Raw genomic sequence first — 10,326 nt, 5'->3', positions numbered from 1 at the left:
GGATCAGCTGTAGTACTCTGCTCAGATCACTGGAGCCCAACCCCATTGCAGACCGCAGGGTTTAAAACAGGCTGAAACAAACAGTAGGAAAACTTAGTGTTGTAGTCATCATTTCGTCCTCTTACATCTTGCTTTTCCTATGCTTTGGGATGAGTAAATTCACTGTAACATGGGGAAATGATTCTTGGTGTGAGGTGCAGAACATAGGAACACTTCAGTAAAACCAGTTGTTCATCGCATATGCTGCTGCAGCTACACAAAGCTGTGTGTTCCATGGTGTAACATCAAATGCAATATCCTCAACCAAAAACTTGACAGAACAGGAGCCTTCCTGAAGGCATTTGTGTCAATCACACTATGACTGATATTACTGAATGTTTGCTGGATACTACCACTGCCAACTATCAGTTGTACAGTAAAACAGAGACTGTATCAAAGGGAATAAAGTATGTTTGCAAGAAGGACCCTGAACAAGTCACTGTATGTACAACAGAACCTGCTGAAGGCCATTCAGTAGCTACTGGCATGCCTACAGATATGCACACGTGCCACACACCACTTTTGGGAATTCCTCAAACACACTCAAAAATCCAGTTCTCTGGTTGCTGTACAGGACAATTTGTGAGGCATTGCTCCCCACAGGGACAGCTACAGCCCTGTTTTGCAGTGCTGTCTTTCCACTCATGTAAGCAGAAGCACGTTGGTGCAGAATAATACAAGAAAGAGGCATGCTCTTCTAAACAATACAACAGTATTTATAATATGTGCTACATCATTATAGCTGGGGTGCCCTTCACCACTTGATCTAGACCTGCAAGTATGAAAGAGGGGAAGTTCAACAAAGTGCTTCCTACAGCACAGAAGCACATCACAGCTTTATGTAAGAAGGAGGTCTAGAACGCTGCCTGAGTTTGAATTCCACAATAAGATATATGGGGTATTGTGGATGCCTATTATAATCAGTCCATAAAGTATAGTAGAAAGCAAAAGAGATAACTGGGAGTAGGGGTGCTCCAGAAGAAAATACAATAAATAGTAAGCACAAATGTAGAATAGACAAGATGATATTTATGTTTCATAAATATTTCCCCGTGATTCACTTTTAATGTAAAGGAAAAAATAAACTATGGTGGATTATTATCATCACTTTGAAGTATTAACAAGTCCTGAATAAATTATCATTTATGTATTTTACAGACCTGCCACAGTAAGTGATACTGTTTAGTTTTCATTTAATAAATGTCATTTTTACAGTTTTATAGGTTTCAGATAAAAAATGACATGGAAAAATTAGTTAAATATGTTTAACCAATATATTCAACTCCTGCTGTGACAAATGAAGCTTATCACTGGAGTTTATTTTAATTTAAAACAAAACACTATAGCTCCTTCCCAAAGTTCACATTTTTTTCTTTTTTCCTAGCAAATTCACTGAAATGCTCTACAACAAATTCTTACACTTCCTAATAAGACCTGTCCACAGACTTGGGTTTGCACAGACTTGGGTTTGCAGCTACAGGCCTCCCCCCCAGGTCTTGCATGTCTTTGGAAACAGAACTGGAGCTGAGGGGCAGGAGCTGGGCACGTCTTACGACTTCTGTTTCTCTGTATTAGTGTCTCTTTTCTGCTCATCTATATTAGTTAAAACCCACCTGATTCTTCCAGTGACGACGCCCTTACTCTTCACATGAGTTCACACTGCCTTTCCACATTTTTCTTGTATGTCTGAAATTTCCCTGTTTAATTTTCTTTTTCTTTGTACCACAAACAGAACTCACAAGTCAACTTGACCCAATGCGTTCATATTTTCAGAAGACTCATCTATATGTTTGAGGGTTGGAGGATGGAGGGAATAAAAACAGGAGTGTCAAGGACTCAGCAGTAAGCATCTGCATGTTTAGAAGCAGAGTGACTATAAATGTCAAAACAGGAAAACAACTGCTGAAACCTGGCCACACCAGGCTAAAGAAAGCCCAGCCAAAAGCAAGACAAGGTCACCAGTCAGCGTGCTATGTCTTAGCTTACAACGACCAGCTAAAACATCAACAAAAGTCCTCACCAAACATTGTTTTCAGAAGGAAAATAGGAAACATACAAGAATTTTAGTTTAACAACAACACTAAAATATTCATAGTGGAATCTAAACAGAGAAGCAGCATCAGTGCTAGAATGAAATTATTTTAAGACAGTTTTTTGTTGGTTTTTTCTTTTGTTCCAACAACACACATAGTAATATTCAACATAACCAAGAAACAGCCTTTGCCAAGAAGACTAAAGGGAACAAAGTTTTCCTTTTTTCTCTTTGTTTATATATCCAACTTTGACATAGCCTTACCCTTTGAGCATCCTGCAAGGAAAAAAGATAAAACTAACCAAAAAGCACTGTACTTTTCAGGGTGACAGAGTTAAGACACTTTTCCTTGTCAGAAAAAGCTAGCTGATATCTCACCTGGTGCGCCAGAGCCCTCAGGAAGTCTGGTTGAACAGCATCAACCATTATCTCAGCACTGCCTCGATCAAGAAGGAGCAACAAGCACAAGCACGCAACAGAGGCTGCTGGAGGCAGAAGCGGCACAGCCTGAGCACTGCTGATGTGGGGATACAGCACACTGGTGTCACAGGTGGTCAGCCTGTGAACAGAAGCAGAAGGAAGATTTTGTGAGATCATCTGCTGCTCTAGCACTATATCCCCCCTATCTGATATAGAACCATTGTCCAGCTATCTGACATGAGAGTCATGAAGAAAACAGCAGTATTTTACTAGCATATTTTCTAATATTTAGACTAATTGATTCATTAAAAGTTCACTGTACCAATGCCATAGTTTTACCCAGCTTATCTCTCACCTCTCTTGTATTTACATTTTAGCTCTGTTTGGAGGTCAATTTCATGTGAACAACACACAGAAATAATATACACAAAACATGAAAAAAGCTCCAGAGAGGAAGTGATCACTTCAGGTTGATAAAATTGAGGCCAAGGACACTAGAAAAACCCTGCTTTCTTCCTGGTAGCTACTTTGTAGTTGTTCTGCTGGGTTTTTTTAATGTCTTCTCATGAAAGCCATAATTAATACAACACAAACTAATTTCACCAAGAAAAAAAAAATGATAATTTGTTTATAGCTTAAGGAACTATTTTAGAATAAACAAATACACACACATACTTCACATAATTTAGAATAGAGATAAAAGAGAAAAAACTCTCAATCCAACTTTTTCTTTAAAAATAAAAAATATATATTTTAAATGTGTACTACTCCCATAGTTCTGCTAGTCCTGAGGTACACGAGGTTCAGGTCTGTAGCAGAGTTTGTATGAGAGATGCCTACTGGGACCCAGAGCAGCCAACGCTGGAATCCCTAAAACTCTCAGCAGTCACAAACTCCTCTGAAATCCTGGAAAATTCCCAGGATGTACCATCTGTAAAGCACAGACAAGTCTGACATACTTGTTACGCTATTCCAAAAACCTGATTATTTGTCACAGTAAGATTTAAAACAAAAGAACTAGTTTATAAATACCATTAGGATGTCAACTGTTACAGGTGCATCCATTCCAGAGGTCAATGACCATCTCAAGAGCACTCAGCCACTCCAGAGGGGCAAGTGGAGGAAGCAGACCTTGAGAGATTGGATTTACCAGGCAGAAGGTAGCTTTTGTGCCCATCTCTTGGGATCTACAAATGGGATGGTGTTCTACTGACAGGCTCCCCCTTCCCAAGGAAGGAAAAAGAGCTGAAGAATGAAGGAAATTTCCTGGGAGAACACACAAATGAGGACAAATTCCTTTTTTTTTTTTTTTTTTTTCCTCCATTTCAGAGAATTTGTCTTCAAGTTATTTGATATAATTTCAATCACCTGTAAGTAGAAACTTCAACATGTTTTTTCCAGCAGCCTTAGCCTCTCTCAGTCAACGTGCAGCCATCGCCACACTCAGTTACGTGTTCCTCCCTTAGCTCATTATTTCCACTCTTGAATTGTTCTTTCAGCTTTCTGTAGTACTATTGTTATCCAAATCGTGTTGGTGGTGCTTCCCAAACACGGATGAGTAACAGTTCCTGCCCTTAAGAGTTTATTTTCATGAAATAAACCTTTGAAATTCTCCACCCAAGACAAAATACAACAATTGCAGCTGTAACAGTCTTCAAAAGTTTTTTTTTTTCCAATTCTATTAATTCCTATTTCTGACATGAAGCCAAATACACATCTTGTACGTGTATAAGATGAGTGGGGTCTTTTCCAAGTAACTCAGTTTGTATTGCAAAACGGATCTTAAGGATCTTAACTTCCCCAGAAAGTCTTCAGCTTTAGATCTTTGTCACACCTCATTCATGTAGGCACCGCACAACTCAGAAACTACCAGTCTCTGCATCCCAGTCTAGCTGGTTCACAAGCAGAACTCAAAAGGCACGTCTGCGATATCCATAACTGAGACATTGCTGAAGGAAGTATTCCTCCCTTTACTGATAGAGCTGTTACAAGCTGGTAAAACTCACTGCACAGCTAAATGAGAATGGAACAGCTAGGAGATGAGGTTTTACAAGAAACCACACAAAGCCACAGCAGAAATGTAAACAAAGTAATTCATTCTAATTATAGAGAAAAGAGAAGCTGAAAATGATTGAGGGCAGTCAATTCACTTTATCCTAAGAGTTTATTTGCATAGCTCATTCACATAACATAGTTTATTTGGTTTCTGGTCATTCTAACACATCGCAGAATGTAAACACCACAAGATCATCAATTCAAGAGTGCTTTTCTGCAAGAGCTAGAAGGGAAAACAATCACAGGGAATCATTAAAAAATAACTAAATAAGAGTGGGGGAAAACTGCACTGCAGAAAACAGGAGTCTCCAAGCCTAAAACTTCACAGCTAGTTTAGGAATGGGTCTCGTTCTGTATTTGCCTGTATGTGCCTATAAGCACAGAGATACGCACGGTGATACTCTGAAATACTCAGTTACGCACTGTAGTGTGATAGCTCTGCTCTAATTTTGTTAGAAACTTTATAAATCATTTTAAATTAGTAACAGTTTGCTAATATCATATGAAAACTGAAAGGCAGGTTACTTTTCACTTAGTTTATTTAAATGCCATTACTACTATTAAAAAAAAAAACCACCAGCACAAAAAAATTCAGCCCAGTAAGAGCCCTAAGCCTATGTGCTTCTGAAGATGTCCTCACTGCTCTCAAAGCTCCTGCAGAAGATAACGCAGCCTACAAATCAGTTTTCACCCAGGAATCACCAGGTTATCCTACTACAGCTGTGACACAGACCACAGGAAGAGAAGGGACAAGAGTGAAAATGGGACAAGGAAAATGGCTAGCAAGACAAGACAGCAAACTATGGGATATGCAGAGAGAACACGACGGGTCCCAGAGAAATGCGCTCTCACAGGTGAATCAATGTTTAGACCGAAATACATTAATTTTTTATTTCATTCACATTGTAAGACATCTCTCTGGAGCACAGTGACCTTTGATTATTACATGTAGGTTTACAGCCAGTTGTTCTCCTGATTTGTTTTGCCTACTGCTTAATTTCTTCAAAGTTACAAAAAAAAAGCACACTTCCATCAGGGGAGAACATTTTCACAGCATGTGACACGCAGGGCGTTTTACTGCCGAGTTTCCAAAGGCACTTAGCCCACCACACAGACACTCTGTCTATTGGGTCACTGAACTGTAATCAAAGACATCATTAAACAAAACATTTGATGGAGGTACTTGGCTCATTGGGTCAGTGGTTTGAGCTATAAGAAACTCCTTGTGAAGCTAATAGAGAAAAAAATTAGCCATTTTGATTTCCAAGACCAGCCTCTCTTTTTAAAGAGGGATACATGGCAGTTTCTAGTAACATACACAACAACCACAGATATTTTCAAGGAGACTACATGCTGCCACCAGCAGTTATAACAATACTGATGTAAATGGTATGCACAACCAGCAGCGATATCAATAAATTGGCGCTGAAAAGATGCTGAAACCCCACATCATACTATGGTGAGAGTATTAAGAGTTGCAGTGTTTTTTGTGATTCTCTTCTCCAAATCCTCTGCAATCTTGCTTGCAGGAAAGCCAGACAAAACTACTGAAAAACTACCAGTTACATATTTCTTCCCAAAGACAAGATTCAATAGCCCCTTGTAAGTTATCAGAGATCCGTTCTTGTCCTTCCTCTAACCTTCATACCATTCATTGCTTACTTATCTGCCCTCACAAGTGCACCACAAATTCTCAATCCCAGCTCAGGCCTAACTTGGTCCTCGACACCAACATTTGGGCGGTTTTTTTTCATGCTTGAAATGGAAACACCTTACAGACATTCACCAAGGTAGATAAGATCATAGTCCTGATGTAAAACACAGGAGCGTGACAAGTACTAGAACTCAGAATCAGTTATAGCCAACGGACAAGTCTCAGGTATTTCTGTACTAAAGGCATATCTCCAAGCAGATGGGCCCAGAAATCACCGGTCTCTGTTCTGTTGCCCACCTCCCTGCCCTGATGCATCCCCTCTGGCCACCACTGAGCTGCCACGTCCAGCACTGGCTGGCACAGCGAGCTGCTGCCAACAGCAGTGGGTGGAAGGAAGTCACCACACAACAAACAACTCAGGTGGCTCACTGGAAACTTTTAGCATGTGAAAGCAGAGTAAAATATCTGTAGTAAAATATCTAAAGCCTCATATTGTTTTACAGTGTTAAAGCAGATGTGGTCACAACATAGTAACCCCAGCTGTAGGAGAAAAGACAGGGTGCTGGAATACAACTTCTGACTTTCCTTGGAGAAAGCAAACTAATATGGAAAAACATCACTAATAAATTTTGCTCTGGACTTCATAGTTCAACTACCTAGTTCAAGCTACAAGTAAGGAAGAGTCTCCTTTCTTCTTTGACACTACTGAGGGCTTTCTTAGGAACTGAGCTGTGGGTGACAGGCAAAACTACAGGATCCCCAAGGAGGGAATCACATGCACTCCACCTTCAGGGGTTCCTCAGAGAAGACGCTCTATTTCAGAGGTAACACACCTCTGGACATAGCAGTACAGAGCGAACATATGACTGATGCTATGTAGTTTAGTAAAGTACAAAACAATAGAGCATAGCTTTTACAGCTCCAAAATACTTTTTTTTTCTTCCAAGACTGCATTTCAAACACTCAGAACAGCACGCTCACACTGCAGCTCTGGCTGATGCACCACAGTTCATCAAGAGTGAAAAAGGAGCATTCAATTTCAAGTCATCTCTATGTGGCTTTCTATCAGCTTACCTTAGCAGATAATGATTTTGCTTTCGGGACAGAAAGGTTGACTCACGGTATGCATGTCTACAACTGGGAGGTACTATCACTGATATCAATCATGATATCTGCATGATTGTTAAAAAGAAGTCAAATTTTATCCACTGTGCAGGAAGCTGGATTTTTATCAACAGCATGACAAAGCCCTGACCTGGCCAAATATCTAGCTATTAGCACAAAATAAATTTGAAAAAGTTTAATGCTGAATAAAATTATATAACGACACAACAGTGTTCTTGACTCTCTCTACTACAACCTGCACAAAATGATTCATTAGCTACTTTGCCTCTTGATTTCTCAGGCTCTAGTCCGTTCATCCCTACGCCACCTCCTCAACTTGAATCAGGAAACAAAACAACAGGAAAAAAAAGCAGATAATCACAAAAGAGTTTTCTGAGAGTTCATTTACCTGTGTTCTCCAAGTCAGTGTCACATTACCAAACAATCATTAAAATAATTACCTCTAATAGCACATAACAAATGATTTCCTGAAGACTAAAGGTATTTCTGTGAAATACACTACTATGCTGGAGGAAGTCAGGCATTTCTTTCTAAACAATTCATTACTTATTATATGTAAATTCTGATCTACTTTTGCTGTATCACCAAACACAAATGGCTTTTGCTATCCTTCTTCACACAGTCATCCCAAAAGAAATAGGATTGTGGAAGCAAACCCTTACTAAGCCTCAGGCAGGCACCGAGATGTTCCCACATCATGTAGGCTGCAGGCTGGGTCCCAGAGGCTGTCTGTCACTTGATATTAGTCTACATCAAGCTGTGACACACACAGCCGTAGACTCTCCCAAACGTATGCAGTGATCAGAGACCAGCAAGGCAACATCTGCTACGTCTAGGAACTGCTTCTTGTCACAAACTATGCCAAACTGTCAAATTGCCTGTGACCTATCACAGCTACCACTTGCCACACTGCCTGAGTTGCCAGCAAAGCCAATGGGACAGAAGCCATAGCAACTGAAGAAATCACTGGAAGAAGAAACTGACCGTTGTTTTTCTCTCTTGACACTCCAGTATCAGCAGAAGTGTGGCAAACCTGAAGAAATACTTCCCCAAAATTATTAGCAGAGAATACCTATTGCTTCCCAACCAAATACAAACAAGTCTGCTTTTCTGCTACTAAGAAACCTAAATTTAATTTGTTTCTGCATAAGCAAGGTGGGTGTGAGTCTCAAGCACCAGTCAGAGCACCTTCCCGTTTCTGAGGCTGGAACACACCAGTGGCACTCCAATTTCAAAAAACTCAAGAGAGCAAAGGAAGAAAAACAAATAAAAGTCTACTTTAAACATCACTTTCCTCATCCTTTTGTACAACCAGATTTTTAACAAATAGGACTAACGCTGTACAGAAGCTAAGGCTATACCAGCACTACCAAAAGGCAGCACTGTGACTTTCCAGTCTCAGTTCTCCCGCTGCAAAATGCTGTTCTGTTGGCTTGAAGAAGATGCAAATCTACATAGATAGATTTATTTTAACATCCCTGGTTAGTAACACCAACTATAATACTTCTTATCACAAGATGCTCAAAGAACACCAAGTAACTTCATATTTGCTGGTAATTCTATACAAGAGGAGTAACCTGATCCTAAGTTAAGCACAGCAATGAGGGCTGCTCTGACAGTAATGCCTCCTATTATATTATGTTGGGCTGCAACATCAGAGGTAGATGTTGGTGGTATGACAGTAGAGGTTGAACCTTCCCACCAATATTACTGTTACTTTTTGGTGCCACATGACAGATGGCAGCAGATGGGCAGTCTCACATCAAAGCTCATATGAAGCAAAGGTGCATCACTGAATTCTTCCATGAAGAGAAAACTGCACCCATTGACATTCATTGATGCTTGCTGAATGCTGATGGAGGCCAAGGAGCGGATGGTAGCACAGTAAGGCAGTGTGTGGTGTGTGAGAGAAGTGGCAAAAGCGACATGGAAGACAAACTGTGTTATGGATGGCGATTGTGTAAGTGTGGTATGCAAGCTCTTGCTCATTACCAGCAAAAATGCACGCTAATGGTGGTGACTACATTGAAAAACTGTTTTGTAGCTGAGAAATTGCTCTATCAAATAGCATTACTGTGTTCTTTTTCTCTGCTGTAGTCTTCATAGGAAAAAAAAAGAGGAGGCATTACTTTCAGAGCAATGCACGTATTATGGAGATTGTTATCAGGACACACACACAAAAAGACAAAAGTACCCTGCTAAGGATGATGTTAGAGTGCAGAAGCCAGCATATTCAAACACCACTGCCTTCCTTGGGCTATGTCTGAGGTTGCTGCAGCTGCAATCTGAGCTGTTTGCCTGCACTCAGTCAACTGAAAATCATTTGGGAACAGGAATCTCCCACACATGAGTACATGAACTGGGTCATCATCTCTGTAGTCACCGTGCTGTCAGTGAGCAACTCTTCAAAATTAAGATACAGCCTTAACTCGGGGTGCTTGAGGATCTTCTTGTCTGGTTGGGCTTTCTGAATGGCAGGAAGGAAGTTGGGGGCCTTTGAAGTAAGGAGGTTTTTAGCACCATCCATCTCTTCCCCACTTATCTTAACAATATCAATGCCATCTAGTGGTCACTATAGCAGGATGTAAAAAACTGGGAGAACTTGCACATTGCCCTGGCTAATAACTCAGGATGCAACTTGAGAAATGCAGCTTTTTATATGCCTCTCAACATAGAGAGCAAAAGAGCAGTTTACACTGAAGAAGTTGTTTTTCAGTACCCAGAAATGCTCTTGGAAGCACTTCTTAGTGTGTTCAAAGTACAGGATTTTACATTTGTCTCTGCAACCTTGCATTTCTAAATGCAGTAAAGGAAAAAAAAAATCAACACTTGGGCAAACCTTGATCTACAAGTGGCAAAACTGAGATAACACTAAACAGCAATATTCAAATTTATCTTTGCAAAACTAGTGCATTTATGACCTACATTTTCAACACAACCTAGGCTGTCCAGTCAAGGACACACGTCCAGTCAATAACACATGAAACATCCACTAAATTAT

General features: G+C 40.2%; 1 protein-coding gene across 1 annotated transcript in view; it reads right to left on the bottom strand.

Annotated features, from left to right (window-relative positions):
- KIF14 (kinesin family member 14) overlaps nt 1-10,326 on the bottom strand; it is a 195,749-nt gene that overhangs the window by 61,611 nt on the left and 123,812 nt on the right. Inside the window, exon 50 of the mRNA XM_046944591.1 lies at nt 2,450-2,630. The gene's annotated coding sequence lies outside the window, so the exon portion shown is untranslated. The remainder of the gene's footprint in view (nt 1-2,449; nt 2,631-10,326) is intronic.

Source organism: Gallus gallus, chromosome 8, assembly GCF_016699485.2.
Source record: "Gallus gallus isolate bGalGal1 chromosome 8, bGalGal1.mat.broiler.GRCg7b, whole genome shotgun sequence".
In the NCBI taxonomy this organism is placed as follows: Eukaryota; Metazoa; Chordata; class Aves; order Galliformes; family Phasianidae; genus Gallus; species Gallus gallus.
This window is presented reverse-complemented; position numbering and strand designations above follow the sequence as displayed.